Source organism: Trachurus japonicus, chromosome 12 (assembly GCF_045865225.1).
Source record: "Trachurus japonicus isolate A0001 chromosome 12, Traja_1.0".
Lineage (NCBI taxonomy): Eukaryota > Metazoa > Chordata > Actinopteri > Carangiformes > Carangidae > Trachurus > Trachurus japonicus.
Genome location: NC_140918.1, coordinates 24218617 through 24240816, shown reverse-complemented (window position 1 = coordinate 24240816; position 22200 = coordinate 24218617). Strand labels below are relative to the sequence as shown.

The window sequence follows — 22200 nt, the reverse complement described above, 5'->3', positions numbered from 1 at the left end:
GCAACACCTGTTAGCAGCCTGGTGTTAGCCACATCGTTAGCAGCAACAGCTGTTAGCAGCCTGGTGTTAGCCACATCGTTAGCAGCAACAGCTGTTAGCAGCCTGGTGTTAGCCACATCGTTAGCAGCAACAGCTGTTAGCAGCCTGGTGTTAGCCACATCGTTAGCAGCAACACCTGTTAGCAGCCTGGTGTTAGCCACATCGTTAGCAGCAACACCTGTTAGCAGCCTGGTGTTAGCCACATCGTTAGCAGCAACACCTGTTAGCAGCCTGGTGTTAGCCACATCGTTAGCAGCAACACCTGTTAGCAGCCTGGTGTTAGCCACATCGTTAGCAGTAAGTTACAAGGTGTGTAGCCCGTGTTGCTGTGTGTAACTTACTGCGGGGAGTCTGTGTGCTGTGACGAGCAGTGTGCGGCGAGTGGCGAGTGTTATAGTCCGTGAACCGTGGTCCGTGACCAGCAGCATGTGGTGTGTTGCGAGTGTTACTGTTACTGTGTCTGATGTGTGCAGCTACAGGGGTAGAGGAGGGGAGGGTTACACCGGGCCATAGGTGCCGGCCGTATCGTTGTAATAATGCAGAAATCCTTTAGGGGGCGACAGAAGTTACGCACTATAGCTTTAAAGTGATGAAAAATCATATTGTATTTCAATAATATCAATGAAAAACAAGCAACCATGGAAACAAGAAGATGGCAGAGTTTAAATGAATACACAGATAAAATAGCTGTATAGAGCTCCGGACCCCATGTGACCTCCAGCGCTCGAGCGGCCATTTTGGCAGGAAACTGGCCAGCTTGGAAGCATTGACTGTAAGCGCCGAAGCCGTCTGAGTTCACATGATCTCACTTTAATTCCAACACATTGGACTTAATATAAAAAAACTAAATGGATTAAATATTACCGACCCTTATAATGCCCCCGGGGTGCTTTTCAAAAATATTTTCGGCGAACAGGACGTCCTAGACCTGCAGTATCCGGACACAGCTACCTGATCAACTACTCTACAAGCATACAAAAGCCGGCTTTATGCTCTTTGTGCTCCACAAAATGACACAAGCAGGAAAGACGGTGACAAAAAGAAAAGAAAGAGGCAAACACATATAAGCTGTGAGTCTCCTTCGCCTCCAGCCTTTCCAAGCTGACCCAGAGCCGGTCGCAGCTCACCGCCGCATCCGCCGCGGGCTGATCAGCACCGGGGAGAGCTCCCGGTCGCCACCCCGATAGCACCCCGGACAGCTACGAGCTAACGTTAGCCATGCTACACTGCATTAACTGGGATGATACGACACTACCCTTCTAGTGAGGATACAGCAGGTTTTTGCTGGTAGATTCCACAGCTGGACGTTCATCACAAAGCCAGACTGCGTCCATGTGTAACCCTCCAGGCTTTTGTATGCTTTTAGAGCAGCGCGATGCAAAGTTGATCAGGTAGCCTAACTTAGCTGTGTCCGCATAACTTACTGCAGGTCGGGGACGTCCGCCGGCGGCCGGAGATACTTTTGAAAAGCACCCCAGGGGCATTATAAGGGTCGGTAATATTTAATCTATTTAGTTTTTATATATATTAAGTCCAATGTGTTGGAATGAAAGTGAGATCATGTGAACAGACGGCTTAAAATCTTCCATTTTACTGCCAAAATGTTATGCAGCTGTTCTCCTGGTCCACCGATCCACGTCTGCTCCCGCACTATACAGTCACATTGTTTACGTTACGTTGTGTGTTTTAATTAATCCTGTAACACACACAGTGTGACCGCGGTACCGACAGAGTGACAGGCAGACTCATTGTCAGTGTGCAGAGGGATGAGGGACAGCTGTTACTCCCCACAGTGACTCCCGACACTTAAACCTAGTTGCTTCTATACTGAAAAACCGGAAGATGCACAAACGGACATGGCAAGCTTTGGGGACCACTGTGTTAGAGGACTAATTTATCCGTCTAACCATCATAACTATGACACCTGAAACGGTAAACACAGCTGATCGATCGAAAAAAAATTAAGCCAGAGTGAATTTTCTCTGTCACTGAAAACGGCTGGTTCTTGAACGTAACTCGGTCAAAGTAAGACATATCCTCAATATGTTTTGCAGTTCTGTTAGGTCATACTACATGCTGACAAAGTTATACATGTAAAACTTGTATGGGCTCGGAGAAAATCGCTTTGTTACTCTCGTTTCGCACCCGGCTCTCCCCTGTATCTACTCTACGAAAATCTGCCGATTCCTGCCAAAATGGCGTCGCTGTCAGTTTCAGGGCTGCATGACGTCAGCGTAACGTCAGCTCCCGGAGCTCTATGGGGATAAAAAAAGAAATCATATTATAAGCATAGGTGCAGCCTTCTGCTTTTTTCTAGTCACATCATAGGCCAACTCAGTCACATACAGTAACTTCTTATCAATGTGGGTGTAAGACAGGATTTTGATGAGGGATTTGTCAATGGATATCAGCTGAGTACAGTATTGTTCAGATTGCTACAACCTTACAGTATTTCCTCTGTGACTTTACAAGTATTGATACATGCTTGAGAATATTTTGTTTAAATACAATTGTAATGGTGCAAGAGCTCCCAAAAAATACCTTCAAAGTCCACCCCCGCAGCAGCGTATGATGAAATCATCTAGTTGCACCTAGCTACAGTTTGGACTCTTTGAGCTCGGCATGAGTCTAGCCACTCACCTAAACGCATCTTCTCTAAGGTAATGTTTGTGAATTAGTGGTGTTGCTATTAATATTCTGCAACATACAGTCCCTGCAGCTCAAACAGGCTCATTGACTATAAGAGGAATGACAATAGCAAAGGCGCTCTCTCTCGTGACATCTCTGTCTTATGTCTTTGAGGATTAAAGTCGGCATCAAATTGCTGTAAATGTTTCATTGCTTTGTAGTTTTGATGATTAGGATTTGAATGTGCATGTGGTCCTGTTGTTGAATTAACTGCAAGTTTAAGTCACTGGTTGAAACTTTTTTTGTCATATCTAGGACAACAAAATCTTGTACTGTGAATAACAAATATTAAATGTCTCAACTAGGCAGCCATCTTTCCTTATCACATCATGCCTGCTGTTGTAAGCCACTGCTGTCTAAAAATTATCAGGGGAGAGTCAGCACTCTAAAGGGGAGAAGAATGAAAGACATGTTAATTTTTAATGCACAATCCAGACTTTGAACACATTTACCATTGTTAAATTTGTGTTAAAGCAGATATCATCGGCACGGCCGTTTCGGCTAATGCTGTGTTCAAGGCAGGCTTTTGAAACCGTAAGTTACAGCTTCAAGTCACAACTACGACTTGGTAGCGTTCCAGGTAACCCGTAGCTCGTGTTTTTACCGTCCTGTTGTCTGTGAAAGTTCCCTATAACGGCCACTCGTAACTTCCGACCCGTGAACTCGTACCAGATCGAACTGGTATGACTTCACAGGAAGGAAAAACACAAAGTACGAGTTTCCTTGAACGCACCATGAGTTAGCAGCCCCCGCCCTTGTCAGGCATCAATTGGTCCTCGTGCTACGTCACCACATTCACGCGCATCCCTTGGCTGCACACACAGCCCTTCATGCCGTTCTCTCCCCTCATTGGATAACACTTGTATCCCACAAGGAAAATTTTCTCCTCGACGGAGAGACTCGTGTTTAGGCTGAAATACTTCATGTAAGTGATTGCTGACGGAAAATAGGACTATTTAGGACTTATATTAACAAAAACATTCCACTGATATCTGCTTTAAGATTGATTGGGGATGTAAAGTGTATTTAGGCTGTGTTTAGCTGTGTGTGTTTGCAAGAAAATGCAGTTCAGGTAAGATAACATAATAATTTTGAAATCATCTCAACTGTTTTACAGCTGTATAATAACACATCACAAGACCAAAGGCTGAGTTTATTGAACTGACTATTTTCCATCGGCCTTCAACAGAAAGAAACTCTGTCGGAGAGGCAGAGATGAGAGCATCTCTTCCAGGAACTCACATTGCTATACAACCAAGAGACATGGCATGATCACTGTCATGCCCCTGTCTGTGTTCATTATCAAGTTAATCAATAACTGGAGCCAAAGTCAAAGAAAGAAGCTGTGGAGGAAAGGCTGTAGTCAAATTAATTAACACAGTCATTGGACTGAATTGAATCAAACAGTTCAGCTCATTCCACTTCCCAAATCAAACATAACGGTAGATCATTTTAGGTGGACTGCAGCAGCAGGACCAGTCCTAAGTAATGTTATTTCCACCACTTCTCAGCGAGAAAAGAGCTTTACCTGCATAGAAGCAGAGGAGCACTTCCAGTACACTGGCACATGCACATTTCCCCACACTAGAAAACTTCTTCTACCTTTCTTGTTGACTGAACGGTGCCATTCTCCCTCTGTCATCTTCACTTGTGCAGATTTTTAAATACACCAGTCATCACTAAGGCTGTCAAAGTTAACACAAATCAATTTTAACGGCGTCAATTTTTTTTATTGCGCGATTAACGGCGGTGACACACCGGACCACGGGAGTGCCGCGAATAGCCGAGAAGCTGTAGAAAGTAAATGAAATGGTAGAAAAGCCACATAACCTGAGCTGTAAATTGACTACTTTCTACCAGCATGGTTTACTCATGAAGATAATGGAGCAGGCTCACAACATTTCTTGTGAAGCTGTTTTTTTAATGAACAACAAAAGGATGTTGATGATTCTTTTATTTGTCTGCAACTAACAATTATACCTGGCTGTCATCACTTAATCAGAGAACGATTCTCCACATTATCTAATCAATTGTTTGGTCTAGAGCATAACAGAGAGAAAGTAAAATACAGGCCATCATAATTTCTCAGAGCAGATTAGATGTCATAAGATTTAGTTAAAGCAGAAGTAAGTGGTCCGGTCGTTTTGGCTAATGCTGCGTTACAGGCAGGCTTTTGAAATCGTAATTTACAGCTTCAAGTCACAACTTACGACTTTGTAGCGTTCCAGGCAACCCACTCGTGTTTTTCCGACCTGTTTTACCGGTGAAAGTCACTATAACGGCCACTCGTAACTTCCGACCGGTGAACTCGTACCAGATCGAACTGGTACCACTTCACGGTCGGAAAAATACGAGTTTCCTTGAACGCACCGTAACAGTCCTCGTCCCTACGTCGCCACATTCACGGCGTTCCTTGGCTGCACACACAGCCCTTCATGCCGTTCTCTCTCCTCATTGGATAAAAACTGTAGGATACGATAAATGTTTTCTCTTCGGCTCAGAGCAGAGCAGAGTGACTGACAGACCCGTGTTTCAGACCAAACACTCTATGTGATTGCTGTCGGAAGATATAACTATTTAAGACTTATATTAACACAAATATATCACTTACTTCTGCTTTAATTGTCTCTTTTTTCACAAACTGGATCTCAATAATAAGAAAATTCATTGACTGAAACTTGGTTTGGCATTGTTGCCTGTTAGATTATTATTAATTATTGAAATGTGGTTGAAGGACTGACTTGTAAAGTGTTTCCTTTTTTTTCTTTTTACTGTTTATTTTAACTGACTGATATGTTTTTTGTTTTTTTTTGTTAAATGTGAAAATGTATTTTATTTTATTTTTGTTGCTGAGTATCTCTGGGGATATGAGGCAGTGGTGTTGAGCAGAATAAGCTCCTCAGAGGAACAATGATGTGTGTCTCATTATCGTCACTGAACTTTAGAATAATAATATATTTGAAACACTCTTAAGGAATCTATGACCATGTCCCTCATGATTTACACAGTTTTCACAGGACAATGTTTTTTTTTGTTGTATTTATTTGAGGTTAGAGGGTCCAGTTTTCTTTTCAATATTCATGCAGTGAGTGCACATACACAGGGCATGGTGATACATTTTGCACTGACCACAGATGCCTTGCAGACTTGGGCAGATGATGAAATATATACATTGACTGCATAGTAAGATGGACGTAGCTGTTGTGATGAGGAGCAGTTTGAAGCTCAGAGCAATCTGCTCAGCTGTTGGAAAACTTACCGTAAATCCTGGATGGTGTGGAGCTGAGACTTTGGTGAATACTGGTTTGTGGCAAGCATACTCTCACCCACCTGTCACTTGACCTCGACCCTGCAGAACCTTTAAACTGTAACACTCTTGACCATGTGGTCATTTGAACCCACAATGGCTTAACATGTCAGAGGCAACTTGTCTTAAATCATCCCATCACATATCCTTGTGGACATGCAGATGCAGACCCTGACCTAGACCCCAGAGAGTCCAGCAGCATGGTGGTGCAGTTAGGACTGGTTCCTGGTGTGAATGTTGTTGTTGATTTTATTGTTTCCTCACTGCAAGCTGTATTATTGTTGCTTCTTCAGTGCCTTTTTCAGGTGCTTGTCTGTTTGCCATTGTTCTTCAGCCACACTGCTGTATCTGTTTACAAATTGTGTGACAAGCTTCCTCACTTTTTCATGCGGAGTATTGGTTTCCCTAAAAGACTCATTAAAAATTAAAAAATACATGAAGTACCTGTTCTTTAATACAGTTCCTAGATTCTGCGAGTTGGGCTGAGTGGCATGCTGCTCCATTAAATCTGCATATCAGTGGTTTTCAATTACCACCCTCAAGATGCAGAATCCCACTGGGTTTCTATCCTGCTAGGTCGATGATTATATTTGTCTGCTTTCCAAAGTCTAAAATCACATGCGTATTAGATGGCTGGAATTAAAGGCAGCATCTGGATTCCTCAGCTAATACACCTAAGAACGCTGCTGTCGACGAGTTTTCCTTGTCATAATTTATGGGTATAAATTCCTTCAGTTTGCTGAGGTAAATCTCAAGTGGCCAAAGTCGCTGATTTTCCTCTGACTCATTGCCACACACTTAACGTCAGAAATGTCTGTGCTTATATTGTATCAGGTAATAATTCAATGCAGTAATCCTAAAGGATATTCAAACTAATTTCTACACTGAACATAAAGTTCTATAATGTTTACTCATACAGGGGGACAGAAGTTAATTACTAATTTTGCCGCAATCGGTTGCACCAAGCACTTCTAATTAACTGCTGAAAATATCATGAATCTTGACATCAGTCCTTAAGACACCTCAATATGTGGTAAAAATCAATCATGGCTCATATTAGAGCTTTCTTGCAAGGAGGAATTACACCGTCTGTAAGGGATAGCTGCGAGTTGCTCATCCAACATTTTGTGCAGTGACAGGATGTAGGGACAGCTCCATTACCTCATACAGCCTCAAAAGGAAAGGGAATGTAAAATCTTATGAATACAGGATGCATCCTTCTTTTTTTCTTTTCTTTTTTTTTAAAGATTTCTATAATTTACCCTGCCATTAATTATCTCTTGTTTGCCTCCCGATGGGAACAGCAAGCACTGTACAGAATAAAAAGAAAGAAAGAAAAGAAACTGCACAGATGATGAATAGGAAGTACAGTGATAAACAGAATAAAAATGATTCTGCTGAATTTCAACATGAATGTTGATGGTGTTGTACAAAATAGAGATACAGACAATAAATACAAATCTGAATCAGGCCTTATGCTGGACCCACCACCACTGCTGGTGTTGGTTGACAGTTGAAAGAGCCGAGCATGTCAAGATGTGAGAGGAGGAAGTGAGAGTTTTATTGTTCATCAAATGGACAACTAGAACACGTATCATTATGAGGGAACTCTTGCTCTCTCTACTGACAAGGTTTCAGTGAAAGAGCAGTCTGTATCACTGGGGTAAGTGTTGGAGGAAATCACAGACACTCAGCCAAACCCAGGGGTTTGTTGTGGACTAAAACTGAAGACTAGCAGCCATATTATCTTTGTTAACTGAAGGCTGCTCGCATTGTGTTTGTGATTGTGCTAATGCAAACTGTCACTCTGTGCTGACAGGTTCCAGTGTTGTTTTGGCCCATCCACCATCCCCTTCAAATCAACAGAATTGTTTTTTTTTTGTATAGCATATGCATTCTTGGCTGTCTGAATCCGTTATGTAACTGCCACTGGTTATTTAAAGTCCCCCTCCAACCATCCTTTTTCATTATTTTAAAGCATTCTCTGTGGTTTTTAAAATTGTGTTTATGAAGTTTTTAGCCAAAATCACAAATCCTGTGCCATTTCCCAGGGCTCCCCTTCTGCACAGCACCAGTAGCTCATTAGCAATGCACCTCTGAGTGGTGGGCGGAGACTGCGCTGCTCTGCACCCACCTAGAGCACTGTAAAAGAGATAAACGACACGCATTGGTCAAATGGAAGCGCTTCCTGATGGCGGAATATGGGTATTGCAAAAGTGCCCAAGAACTGACATCTATGCATTGTTGGTGAATGAGCAAGTGTGGTATTTTCAATAATTTAAGGACATTTCTAGATCACCCACGTTAATAGCATCATTGAGGACCCTTTACAGATAAACATTAACATATAGGCCAGTAAAAAAACAAAAAAAACAGTTTTCTACTTGAATGTTTCAATCTACATTTTATAATAAACAAATTATAAGTATAATCTGATATGACCAAGACACCTAAAAACAAAAACACGTCCGTTTTCATTAATTTACAAGCATGTGGGCAACACACATACATTGGAGTGAATGAGTTTTCTGGGCGCTTTTGCAATACCCATATCTTGCCACTCGGGGCGCAAAATGCTTACCGTGGGAGTCAATGGTGGTGTCGTTACTCTCTTATTCCAGTGCTCTGCACCCACCCAGCCTGCACCCAGCCACCCCCCTCACAGCACCTGACTGACAGATGAAAGATGGGGAAACACTGTTAAAAAAACGTTTGTTTGTTTTTTCTCGGTGAGAAACGGTGGCGGACCCATATGAGACTGTAGCAGGCCGCCTCACACCGAGCTCTCTAGCCTTTCATTTTAAACCAGATGCAGAGCGGGGCGGGAGCTTGTTAGCACCGTGCCCCGCCCTGGGGTCATGACGCCGTCAACCCCAGTCTGCCTGAAACTGCCAGTTTGCGTTTGCCGTTGGTTCACAACAATTAGAAGGCAGAAAAACTCAGAAATGCAATTTTGCACTTACTTTTCTGCTGATATGTCCTCTAACATCAGAAAAATGTCACAGGAACATGTGAAAAGCACAAAAAACACAATTTCATCTGAGGGGGTCTTTAAAGTTCTATTGTGAAAATGTTATGGCAGAGGCACTTTATAGTATATCTACAATAATAGGAAGAACATAATTTTCATCAGAGATGGTCTGGAAATGATTGCATGAGTTCATGGTTCAGTCATCTACTGTATCTGTGAGAGTCTATCATGAAAACACACTGGGTAAAGTGTAAACTCTAAACGGTGTGTGTAACTGTGTGTCGATCTCACAGTGCACCTGGTAGCCATTCACACTGGTTGAAGACATACAGATAGGGGATGCTACACAACAGATACGTAAGCATTCAACCCAACTAGTGAATCTGTGTGAACCAGATTTGCCTTTGAGGATGAATCCTTTGATGGGCCACTTTGATGGCGAGTAATTTCCATGTGGACACGGATTTCTAAACCTCAAGAACCAAAGAATTGCAATCATCATCCTGCCAGCATAGTAGGTCTCACATTTCACAACCCCCCTTTTTTATCTTTTGGACTTTAACAGAACAAAATGGACAACTTTGGACTTCTCCCAGTCAAACACAAAATCAGACCATCAAATCAGCATTAACTGGTATTTCTAATGCAGTTGTTAATGTCTTCCTTCCTGCTATTTGATTATTGACGCAAAGCCTATTTGTCAAACAGCACTGGAAGCATCAAATATGGAATTATGAAGAGAGGTAAATATTATATATATAAAGTTTTAATTTCAAAGGAGGAGGAAAGTGGGGAAAGTGAGGAAAGTTTGTGCAACTACAGTCCCCCCCCCCCCACTTTCCTAAAATGTTTTTTTTTTGTGTGAATCAGTTTGAAAACAGGCCCAGGCTTCAAGGCAAATCTATTTCTTAATAACGTGCATGTTCAATTTGACATAAATTGCGAGCATCCATGTCAGTTACTTGCCAGAGGTCAGTCAAGCAGAGAAGGTCACATTACCATAATAAGCCACCGCTCATCCTCTCCACTGAAGTTTCATCGATACACCACACTGACAGCCAAAAGTCGCTTCAGTGTACAATCGTTAATTAGCGTGTATAATGTTATTTCTCTGAGAAAACATATAGATACAAATTTATCTTACAAATGTTGTGGTTCTCTGAATTCTGCATCACAAGCAGGACTGTACATGGCCATGTAGAATAAACAGCTGTATGACTCTAAATAAAAACAGTAATTGGTCAGTCAGTGAAGGGCCTACATAGTCAGTTGGTCAAACTTGTATACCACACTGTGGTGATCACTCAGATCTCAGATCACTCATGGGCCAAATATTTTATTCTGAGCCTTAATTGTGGTATTGCATTTGTTTTGCACCTTGTTTTGGTTTTGAGGTCATTTTCCCTAGGCTACTTCATGAATCTAATAGGCCTGTACACATTGTCATGTTTGCTATACTAAATGCATGTATCATATTGTCTTTTTTTCCCACTCACCTCTAGACCCTATCAGTCCAGCCAGCCACTTAAATGGCCTTGTTTTGCCTGCTCTCAGTCATCCACCCCACATTTGAGCGCTTCCTGAAAAGCAATGAACTAAACTGGGAACCAAGGAAATAAAAGGTGGATTTTAGTGAATTGACATCTTTACTTTACTTCTTTCACTTTCCTCCTTCTTTGAAAATCATACTTTACAACCATTTATACATTGTCTTTTCTGAGTAGAATAAGAGGGGGTAATGTGACCGTAAACTATCAATCCTCATTAGGGTTTGTTTTTTACTAGATACTGGTTACAAAATGCTACAAAATGCTAATCGTCAAAAGACCCAGTTGACATTTGCTTTGGAGGCTCTGAACCAGAAAACCAGCACATCTCTAAAAAGTTTTACTGTATATCATTGTGGTGATAAGGCCTCAGGGAAATGTGACCCACTGTACCATAACCCTCTACTAATCTGGGCCTCTGGGCTCTGACTACACCAGTCTGCCTGGTCTCAAGAGACCAAAGAGACAGAGGATCTAATGGAAGTGGTGATGAGTGAACCATGAACATGCCCCCTAAATTAATCAAGGACTTGTAAACTAACCAGTAGTTTTCTAGTTTTTCTCTCAATAAGGAGTGCAACCTATTAACATATGAACACTGTCTGCTGGAAACTGGCTATAGACGCTGACGCTTTGTCTCTGATTGCCTGTGTCCTTGTCCTCTGCAATCAGTCATGTACCTATACAATAATTCACATTCCCCTTGCCTGCAGCAGGGCCAGTGCAGCTGCCATGCATCTTGTTAATATATAGAGAGCTAGCAAAATCCCTGGTGGGAGTAGTTTGAACTGGTGTGTCCTTCAAACAAAAAGCACATTTGGATCATAACTAAACCTATGCCTAACCTATGTATGTTTCAATGTGTCAATTAACTAGCCTATAAATATAGCATATGTGCAGAAATACCAAAGATAAGTTCATCTTCTTGTTTCATTTCAAGCCTGACAGTGCATTGATCCTGACCCTAAAAAGTATGTTTTATACAGCAGAAATTGCAGCTCAAAGAATGACCTAGAGTTTGTGTGTTGTTTACCTCTCAGCTATTTGCTTGCCTCAGTTTAAACTTGTACCTTCTATTAATTTGATCTTGAAGTTCATTAATCCCACTGGGAAATTACAACCAGACACACTCTTATTCATACATAACATCTCATACATATCACGCATGTTGGCTCATTCTGCAGTGTAACTGTAATTTGGATTACTTCGGAAAAAACATACATACAGTATTCATGGTTCAAGGAAAGCCTAAGGTGGCACTGTGTGTTTACTAGTGTTAATTTACATGCAGGAAATGGTGCAGTCACGGTTTGTGTGTGTACGCATAATTTATGCATCTCGCCTGCAGATTATGACCAACCTTGGCTCTGGCCTCTGTTCTTAACATCTTCCTCCTCTTCCCCTGCATATTTGTCATGAATTAGCCCTTCTAACTGTGTGTTCACACCAAATGCTTCCAAAGCTTCAAAAATGGTAAAGTAATTTATTTTCAACGAGAGCCCGGCGACCTGAGCGAGCAAAGTGTCAACTGCCCTCACCTGCGCTTCCAAAGCGTCACCAGACGAGAAGCTGAATCTCGGTTAACTTTATGGTCATTACACGGTTCGGCAGCAACCAGTCAGAATACAGGTGTCCTTCGTCTCTTTTAAATGACCAGTGTGATCGAACTTTTACGTCAGTCACGTGAAGAGGGACCAAAGCGGCTAAAAATGTTTTGCCGCTTTGGAAGCTGTCTTGTCTGAAGCGCATCCTCAGGTGACTTTGCGTCTTTGGAAGCTTTTTGTGTGAATGCACAGTAAGATGAAGCTTAAGAAGTCACAGGATTACAGTAGCAGACATTTTAACTAGGGCTGTCCCGATTAATCGACCTAATCGATTACGTCGATGACGTAAATACGTCGACACGTGCAACATACCGTCGAGTTGTTTCCGATTACGTCGATGACGTAAATACGTTGACAGGCTACAACACACCGTCGGGTTGTGAACCATAGACTGTAACACGTGCAGCAGAAAAACACATGCTGTACCACAGCATCACCACGGCCATGAACCAGCACCTGAGGCTGCAATATCGTTCCGTTCATTCATCTCCGCATAGCGCTCTTTCGCCGTTATTGACGCTCTCACTCTCTCTCCCTCTCTCTCGCGGTAAAAACGAAACTCCTACGGTCCAATCGCGGACCCCCCGCCCCCCCCTCCCTCGTCGGACAATCAGACCACCCGCCACAGTCTCCTTGCTTTATGTATCCATAGATGTAAACACGTCCTCGTGTTGTCTTTTTTTTTTTTTTTTTGCTGCTCTCTGTGCACCCGGACGCAGCACAGCATGCAGATCGTAAGTGAGGGTGATGTCCTGCACCCTCCTAGAAGAAACACTGGTCTGCTCCATGACTATACTAAATAAATGTGCCTATTCAAAATCATTGTGCTAATATTTCAGTGTGCACTCTGCTTTATCTGTCTATTTTCCAGGTTAAAGCAAACTGATGTGGCACAGTTTTTCCCCTCCCCCCCCAAAAAAAAAAGATTATTTAGAGCATTGGTTCCCAACCTTGGGTCCGGGCCCCCCTCAGGGGGGCGTCAGAGATGTCAGGGGGTCCACAGAGCTTTGTTTGTTCTGAGGTTGTGAGGTTAACAAAATTAGATTTGTGCATATAAAACATCCAATTGGATAATCAAAATCATCCAAATCAATCAAAATCAATAGGAACAAAAACCTACATACAACCTACCTGCTTATAGGGACTTGATAACAATTATGACACAACAAAGGAAAATTGACATAAAGACAAAATAAAAATAGAACGAAATATAATAAAACAAAATAAGGATGGATAAGGATGGCACAAAATAGAATAAAAAGGCTTGTCTTTGACAAAGCAAGGGGGGGGGGGGCTTTGAGGAAAAAAGGTTGGGAACCACTGATTTAGAGGAATGCACACCAGAAAGAGTATCTGAAGAATTTAAATAAGAGAAGTGTTTTTTTTGTAAATGACTAATCGTCAACCAAAAAATAATCGTTAGATTAGTCAAAAAATTAATCGTTAGACTAATCGACTAATCGAAAAAATAGTCGATAGATTAATCGGGAGAAAAATAATCGTTTGGGACAGCCCTAATTTTAACCAAGCTATTGCTATTGCTGTTGTGCAAATGTCAGGAGTTAAAGAGTAACAGCTGATGACGTGACAGACAGCCTTTTCTGTTTTAGTGGTAGGAGGGTCCTGCCTCTTTCATGCGTCTGCCTCGTGCTGCCTTTGGATACTGGATACAGTAGGTTTTCTGTAGAGCAGAAAACCTACTAAGGCAGCTGTCAGCACACAGTCATGTTCCACTCAAGATCTGCCAACCACGCAGGACATAATTACAATTCATGTATGCATCCTCAGCCCCCGTCTGAGATAATCAATACCAAGACAGGAGTATCCTCCATCATGACCACCTTCAGGTTGAATTGAGGGAAGGCAAACTGTGCACACCACGCTGTGAGACCAGGATATGTCAAATAAAAACTATACTGAAATCGTCAGTTTCGATTCTTCCTTACTGGTTTTGCGATCAAATGCATAAACTTGTGAGGATGCTGTGAGCTGAAACAAACACAGTGAAATAACTTTGCTGAAACACACATTCCATGAAAAATACAACAAGCCAATAATTCATTTACAGACTGACATTACTCAGGGTATTTACCTGGCGGCCAAAGATTCAGGGCTACTGCTACAAATACTGTATTGACTTACTAAACACACAACAAATTGCAAGAAGCAAAACCACTTCTTTTTTTTTATCCAACTAACCAAAATATCTGTAGTCAGTGGAAAATGCTCCTGTTACAAACACAAGGTTGTAAATTATCCATAACATCGTCAGGCTGGGAGTTTTAATAAAAAAAAAGGAGCTGATGTAATATCTTAAATAGGATAAATACAGGATCTACAGGTGGTCACTAAGTATCTAAGAATAAACAGCAAGTGCTAAAAAGGCCATGTGCTTGTTGCCAGCAAGGGTAAAGTTTACCCAGAATGCCACTAACATGCCTCAGCAGAGCAGTCCAGACTAGTTACCAGCTTAGTTATTAGATAGCTAAATATACCTGAACACTCAGAACAGTTTAACAATGATAGTGTAGCCTGTTTGATGGGGCAGGAAAGCATACCTTTCTATATGAAGGAAAACAAACATTACTGGAAGTCGGCATCAACAACAGCATCCACGCTCTATAGATCATATCTGAAAACTACGCCTAAACTACATGTAGATGAGGACAGATGCAGCTTATATGTGACTCAATAAGCACTTTGTTTCCATAGTAACCAAATCCTGTAAGCGCTCCTGTGACCAGCTCCACTGTGAATGCCACAGTTTTGGGGTATTTTCTGTAGATCAAACCGAGTTGTTTGTGTTTTGAGTCTGAGTGAGGCGAGGTGGATCACACCCGCCTCTCCTCCGGTGGTCATATAAGCTTTTTGAAAGCAGCCTGTAGCTGCTCCATGCCTCTCACTCACTTATATTTTCAGCATTTTGCATTTGAACATAATGATGAATCAGGAAACTAATATTAAGTCGGACCCAGGAGAGTGGTACCACCCAAACATGTCTGTCTCTTCACAAAATTCATATTTCGAGGTGGAAAATAATAAATCAAATCTAATTATAAAACAAACTGTTTCTTTAAAATCATATTTGATGTACAGTATGTTTTATAACATTTATTTAATATGTTTTTCCACATGATAAGAGTTAAGACCTATAGAGAATGAATCAGCTCAGGATGAGAGAGGGGAGAGGAGGTGCAGATCAGACGGATTAAGAACAGTTGGAAGCTACTGCTTAGGACTTGTTACATTTTCTCTTCCACTCTGTCAACAACCCCCCACAGACACCATGACCCAGCTCCAGCTTCAGCAGAAAAATAACAGGGAAGAAACACATTATTGTAGTTATAGATCATTAAAGGACAATTGACCCTTTGTTGGCCTTCTGATTGGTCTGCTGATCCACCAATCAGAGCGCTTCTCCCCATGTCACATGTTGCACAACATTCTAAGGTTGGACAACCCTGGAATGAAACCCTATGAAACAAGATAGGTAGACAGCAATTTTTTTTGGCAAAAACTACTTAATAATTTTTCAATATGGTTAAAATGTGCCTGGGGTTCCTGCAATAGCAACTCACGATATCTGGAACGTATTCCTGGAGTCATTTTTATCCCATTCCCCAAACCTAAGACATCAATAAACATAGGCTACTTGGCCCATGTGTAGCCTACATAACATATTACTTTAACCTTCTGTTAGTTGAGCTTAATAATAGGGTTTGGGGTGGTCCACTAGGGGGAGCTCTAGGCATAGGTCAGGGGTTAACTGCAAAGTTTTGTTTGTTGTTGTTGTGTGTAGTCCTCATGAGAAGTGAGCCCGTTTTCCCTGGCTGTATTACTGAAGTGCTAAACTCATTCATCCTCCAGTCCACTCTCTGGTCGTGTTCATAGACAGAGAAGATCTAATACCTTCAAAATTATCTAGCAAACGTAACATTACCGCTGCTAATGTCTTTTGAACTTTGTGAAGTTTTACGAGGAGAAACGGGAGATCGGCGGAGATTAGCTTGTAGCTAACGTTAGCTAGCGTCGTTAGCTACTAGCTAGTGAGTGACCAAAACAATGATTTTTCCCCATTTTTCGGAAAAGTCAGGTAATGCCCGTTCAATCGCTATTGAGCCACGTCTGTCCTCTATCATGGACACTATTTTTCTGATGTATAAGTTAATTAAAATTTTCCTTACAAGCAATTTAAATCTGCCTAATTTTCAATGGTTTCCAATGGGAGTTAACCCTTCCGTGACCATTGTTTGTCCAACCTAGCAACAGTAACCGTGGGGCCTTGACAAAGGGTCAATTCCAGGCGAATTCAACTCGGGGGTGTATGTTCCTATCATTTTAGGTCTAAAAGAAGGAATCTGAATATTTTCAGTTTAATGTCTCCTGTTTTGCGTTAGTTGCGTCTGTCTCCGCATCGCCACGGCAGCAATGAATGGGAGTGGATGTAAGTTCCGCTGTTTAGGCTGTTTACATCCCTCAAAGCCACAGACAGCGTCAGATGGCGACTCAAACATGCACCCAGAAGTTTATTTACTTCAAGCAAGCCGACATGTTTGTAAAACTAGATCTAATTCAAAGTCTCCCAGAGTCTCGCACGAGACCCAGTTGCCGTGCGCGGTGTGTTCAGGTGCAGTGGGAAAGCTCCCGTTTGTGTCATAAACACAGGAATATCAACTCTTGACTTGCTTAAAGTAAAAAAAACTTCTCGGCGCATGTTTGAGTAGCCATCTGACGCTGTCTGTGGAAAAAAATGTACACTAGAAGCAAGTCAAGAGTTTATATTCCTGTGTTTATGACACAAACGGTAGCTCCCACTGCACCTGAACACACCGTGCACGGCAACTTCGGGCTTGCGCGGGACTCCGGGAGACTTTGAATTAGATCTAGTTTTACAAACATGTCGGCTTGCTTGAAGTAAATAAACTTCTCGGTGCATGTTTGAGTCTCCATCTGACGCTGTCTGTGGGAAAAAAATGCGGCTTTGAGAGCTGTAAACAGTCTAAACAGCGGAACTTACATCCACTCCCATTCATTGCTGCCGTGGCGATGCGGGGACAGACGCAACTACCGCAAAACAGGAGCAATTAAACTGAAAATCTTCCGATTCCTTCTTTTAGACCTAAAATGAGAACATACACCCCCAAGTTGAATTCGCCTGGAATTGTCCTTTAAGCTCATCAGCAACAATTAACAATCTGTCTTAAAGCAGAAGTAAGCGATCCGGTCGTTTTAGCTAATGCTGCGTTCCAGGCAGGCTTTTGAAACCGTAAATTACAGCTTCAAGTCACAACTTACGACTTTGTAGCGTTCCAGGCAACCCACTCGTGTTTTTCCGACCTGTTTTACCGGTGAAAGTCACTATAACAGCCACTCGTAACTTCTGACCGGTGAACTCGTACCAGATCGAACTGGTACGACTTCACAGGTTGGAAAAAACACGAGTAAGAGTTGCCTTGAACGCACCATAACAGTCCTCGTCCCTACGTCACCACATTCACGGCGTTCCTTGGCTGCACACACAGCCCTGCATGCCGTTCTCTCTCCTCATTGGATAAAAACTGTAGGATACGAGAAATGTTTTCTCCTCGGCTCAGAGCAGAGCAGAGGGACTGACAGACCCGTGTTTCAGACCAAACACTCTATGTAAGTGATTGCTGTCGGAAGATATAACTATTTAAGATTTATATTAACACAAATATATCACTTACTTCTGCTTTAATCAATAGTTTCAGTGCAGGAAGGTGTAGCACCATGAAAAATGCCCATAGCTTGCTGATATTTAATGTGTTTGCACATACACTGCAACCATCTGGACCTGTCCACATGGAGGTGGATTTTGGAGTATCAACAAAAGTTTCTTTTATCGTTTTGCCATTCCGTCCACATGGAAACTGCCACCCCAGCATTTTTGTGTGGACAACCAAAATGCATACCCCCGCCTCTCTAATAATCTGTAACCTCAGTCAAAGCGCAAGACATCACATAACAAGAATGGTGTTTATTCTGTTTATTGGACAAGGCCCTAGACCAGGGGTGTCAAAGTCAAGGCCCGCGGGCCAGATCCGGCCCGCGAATGAATTATCTTGGCCCCCGGGATGATATTTGATTAGTATTAGAACCGGCCCGCAGGCCACAGCCGCCTGCTTGTGTTTTGCGCACCAAGACTACATTTCCCACAATGCAACGGTAGCCCGCGAACTCACTGCAGCGCCGCAAGTGGGCCTCGGCTTCATTAGTCATCATTCAGGGCAGATGTCAACTTTCAGCAACCCCGCTCCCCAATAATGGCTAAACGGAAGGTGGACGGTGAGAACAGGGGGTTTAAAGCCAGGTGGGAGGCAGAGTACATGTTCACGGAGGTAAAAGGCAAAGCTGTGTGTCTTCTGTGTGGAGAAAGTGTGGCCGTAATGAAAGAATATAATCTAAGAAGGCACCATGAAACGTCTAAGAAACACAAAGACAAAGACAAGAATATGGACATGGAACAAAGGCTACAGAAGGTGGAAGAATTAAAACGAGGTCTTAAGTCCCGGCAGGCTCTGTTCACAAAAGCCAAATCACAAAGCGAGGCTGCTGTCAAGGCTAGTTTTATTGTGGCAGAAGAAGTTGCAAAATCAGCCCGGCCCTTTACAGAGGGAGAGTTTATCAAAAACTGTATGCTTAAAGTTTGTGACACGGTGTGCCCAGACAAAAGGCAGCTATTTTCAAACGTGAGCCTGAGCAGAAACACCGTTGCTGAACGTGTAGACCAGCTTTCCACCAATCTAAAAGAACAGCTTGTGGAAAAGGGAAAAGATTTCATCGCATATTCACTTGCTGCGGATGAGAGCACCGACACAAGTGACATTGCCCAGCTGTCAATTTTCATTCGTGGAGTTGACTCCAGCCTGGGCATAACAGAAGAGTTTTTGGCATTACGTCCTATGCATGGCACAACTACAGGACAAGATCTGTATGAAGAGGTATCCAGATGTGTAAATGAGATGGGGCTGCCTTGGGGAAAACTCGTGGGATTGACAACAGACGGAGCACCCGCGATGTGTGGACATAGGAGTGGATTGGTGGCAAGAATACGTGAGAGGATGCGGGACGAAAACGTCACAGGTGAGCTGACAGCTTATCACTGCGTAATACACCAGGAGTCGTTATGTGGCAAAGCCTTGAAAATGGATCATGTAATGAGCATCATAACGCGTGCAGTTAACTTCATTAGGGCCAAAGGTTTAAATCACCGCCAGTTCAAGGCATTTCTGGGCGAGTTAGATACAGAGTATGGTGACTTGCCCTATCACACGGCTGTGCGATGGCTAAGCCAAGGAAAAGTGCTGCAAAGATGTTTCGAGCTGCATGAGGAGATCTGTCTGTTCATGGAAAGCAAAGGGAAAGACACAACAGAGCTCCGAGATGAAACATTTATGTGTGAAATGGCGTTTCTGTGCGACATCACAAGCCATCTGAATGCGATGAACCTGCAGCTGCAGGGACGGGGGCGTGTCATCTCTGATATGTACAGTACAGTGAAGGCGTTTAAAACCAAGCTGATCCTGTGGGAGACACAGATGCGGAAAGAAAACTTGAGCCACTTTCCCAGCTGCCAGACAATGAAAGAGAAGATCTCTACCGCTGTGTTCCCGAGTGCACAGTTTGCTGATAAACTCAACATACTTGCCGCCGACTTCCGACGCCGATTTGCTGACTTTGAAACTCAAAAAAGCAGGTTTGAACTGCTCGCCAATCCTTTTGGAGTTGACGTGGAAAGCGCACCAACAAACCTGCAAATGGAGTTGATTGAGCTCCAGTGCAATGACACACTGAGGGAAAAATATGAGAGAGTGGGTGCTGCTGAGTTTGCACGTTTCATCCCCGACACATTGCCTCAGCTGCGCATCCAAGCTGCTCAGACGCTCTCTATGTTTGGCAGCACATACCTGTGTGAACAAATGTTCTCTTTGATGAAGCTAAACAAAACATCACACAGGAGCCGTCTTACTGATACACACCTTGAGTCAATCCTGAGGATTTCCTCAGCTCAGAGCCTGACCCCGAACATTGATGAACTTGTACAAAAGATGGGACACCACCAAGTATCAGGCTCAGCCTCAGACAAGTGAGCATCACAGAGCATTAACTTATTTTTAGTTTTTAATTCAGTTAAATTTTTATTTATTTTTATTTTTTGTTTCTACAAGACATGATTTTTCTTTGAAAGAAGTATTGTTTTGTCTGTGTGCCATAGATTTTTGTATTTTATTTATTTATATTTATTTTTCAGTTAATGGACTCAGGGAAAATTGCAGATAAGAGCCATGAGAAAGAATACAACTGATTTTATTTTTATTTTTTTATTTTCTCATTTTACTATTTGAAAGCATGGGAGCAGCACAATATTGCATTTTCAGTTTATAATGCATGCAATTTCATTTATGCATTTATCTCGATATTAAGGAGCATATTTTATTTTTGAAGGACATTAACTTTTTTGCTGTTTGCCTGTTGAAAATGTTTTCCCTTTAAATAAATGACAGAGCCATAAGAAAATATTGCTTCATTCATTTAATCATTAAATAATATACGATGCACTGTGTTAGGTCTTGGTTCAATAGGTTATGTGCAATCATTTTAATATGTTTTAATAAAAATTGAACCAGTCCGGCCCTCGGCTTGTAGCAAATTTGTTTTTTTGGCCCTCTGATGCATTTGACTTTGACACCCCTGCCCTAGACCATACATGGGCATTTTACGGCCCGCGGGCCAGACCCGGCCCGCATGCCGTCTCAATCCGGCCCGCGAGCCGAAGTGCGAGCCGAACTGGTATTATGACCCGATTGCTTTTATTACGTTGATGCGCACTAATCAGCTGTTTGAAACGGTGACAGCCCTGTTAGAACAGGAGCCTGCACATCGCAGACAGAAAGTAACAACGTAACCTCCTCCAGGTAGAAGACAGTGATGAACGGCTGCTCAGTCTCTTTCTCTATCGGACACCGGAGCTCCGACGGAGGAGGGAGAGCAGCCGCTCTGCTGCAGCTTTTCTCCACAGCGGAGTTTCTGACCACCGCGACCCTGTCAGCGGTAGCCTAGACCGCGGGACCGGGCCGGTGTTTCACAACCCTCCGTCAGCCGAATCATAACTGCTGACGGTTATAAAGCAACATCGCGGCACCTAATTATTATTTCTCAAACACTAAGGTTTAGCAAACTGTGATTAAATCGCTGGGTTTTCTGACGTGATCGACCATATGACTGATTGTAGCCACGTGCGTCTGAAGCCTCCATCCACCAATGGCTACGCTTGTAATCAAATCAGTCTTTTTTTTCATGTTGGTGCTGTTAGGCAGGAGCAAAGGAGTATTGTGTTTCTTCATAAATAAAAGGTTATCTACATACAAATAGAACAGTCTCACTGAATCAGAACTGAAAAGGATCTGAGTGCTTAATTATAATATTCAGGTGTCTGTGAACATTATTAATTGGTGCAGTCATTTATGGTCAGTAAGTTTTGATAAAACAATCTGCCTTGAGTCCATATTTATATCATAATACAGCATGTTTCTTCAGTGATCTGTGATGGATAAAAGTTGAAAATGCGATTACATTGATTGTGGGCTGTCAGCCTATTGTAATGCAATCATTTCCACCAAATATATGTAGTTATATAGGCTAATATATAATTATATATAATTCAGCAATAAATATTTGATTTCGAATCGTGTGGCCCTTCACTCACTTTATCGGAGTCAGTGTGGCCCTCTGGAAAAAATAATTGCCCACCCCTGCCCTAGACGTTACCAGGAGGAGCTAGGGGAGAGTTCAATGATCCAAATCACACACCTGTACCAGTAAACTAGATGCTGTGTGGTTAATTATGATGTTAGATGTTTTCTTTGACGTGAATGAGCCATGAGAAAAAAGCTGTGGGAGCGTTAGTGAGACAGCGCAGTGCCACGCGATATCGCTGAAAGCCGAATCACTCACATTGGGATTACATTGGGTCGCGATACCTTCGCAACTTCAATTTAAAGCAGAAGTAAGCGATCCGGTGGT

General features: G+C 42.5%; 1 pseudogene across 1 annotated transcript; it reads left to right on the top strand.

Annotated features, from left to right (window-relative positions):
• The first annotated feature begins 18195 nt into the window (after positions 1-18195).
• Positions 18196-20841, top strand: LOC146977571 (general transcription factor II-I repeat domain-containing protein 2 pseudogene; annotated as a pseudogene). The gene has a single exon (XR_015037209.1). The product of XR_015037209.1 is annotated as a general transcription factor II-I repeat domain-containing protein 2 pseudogene (transcript).
• The last annotated feature ends 1359 nt before the right edge of the window (positions 20842-22200 follow it).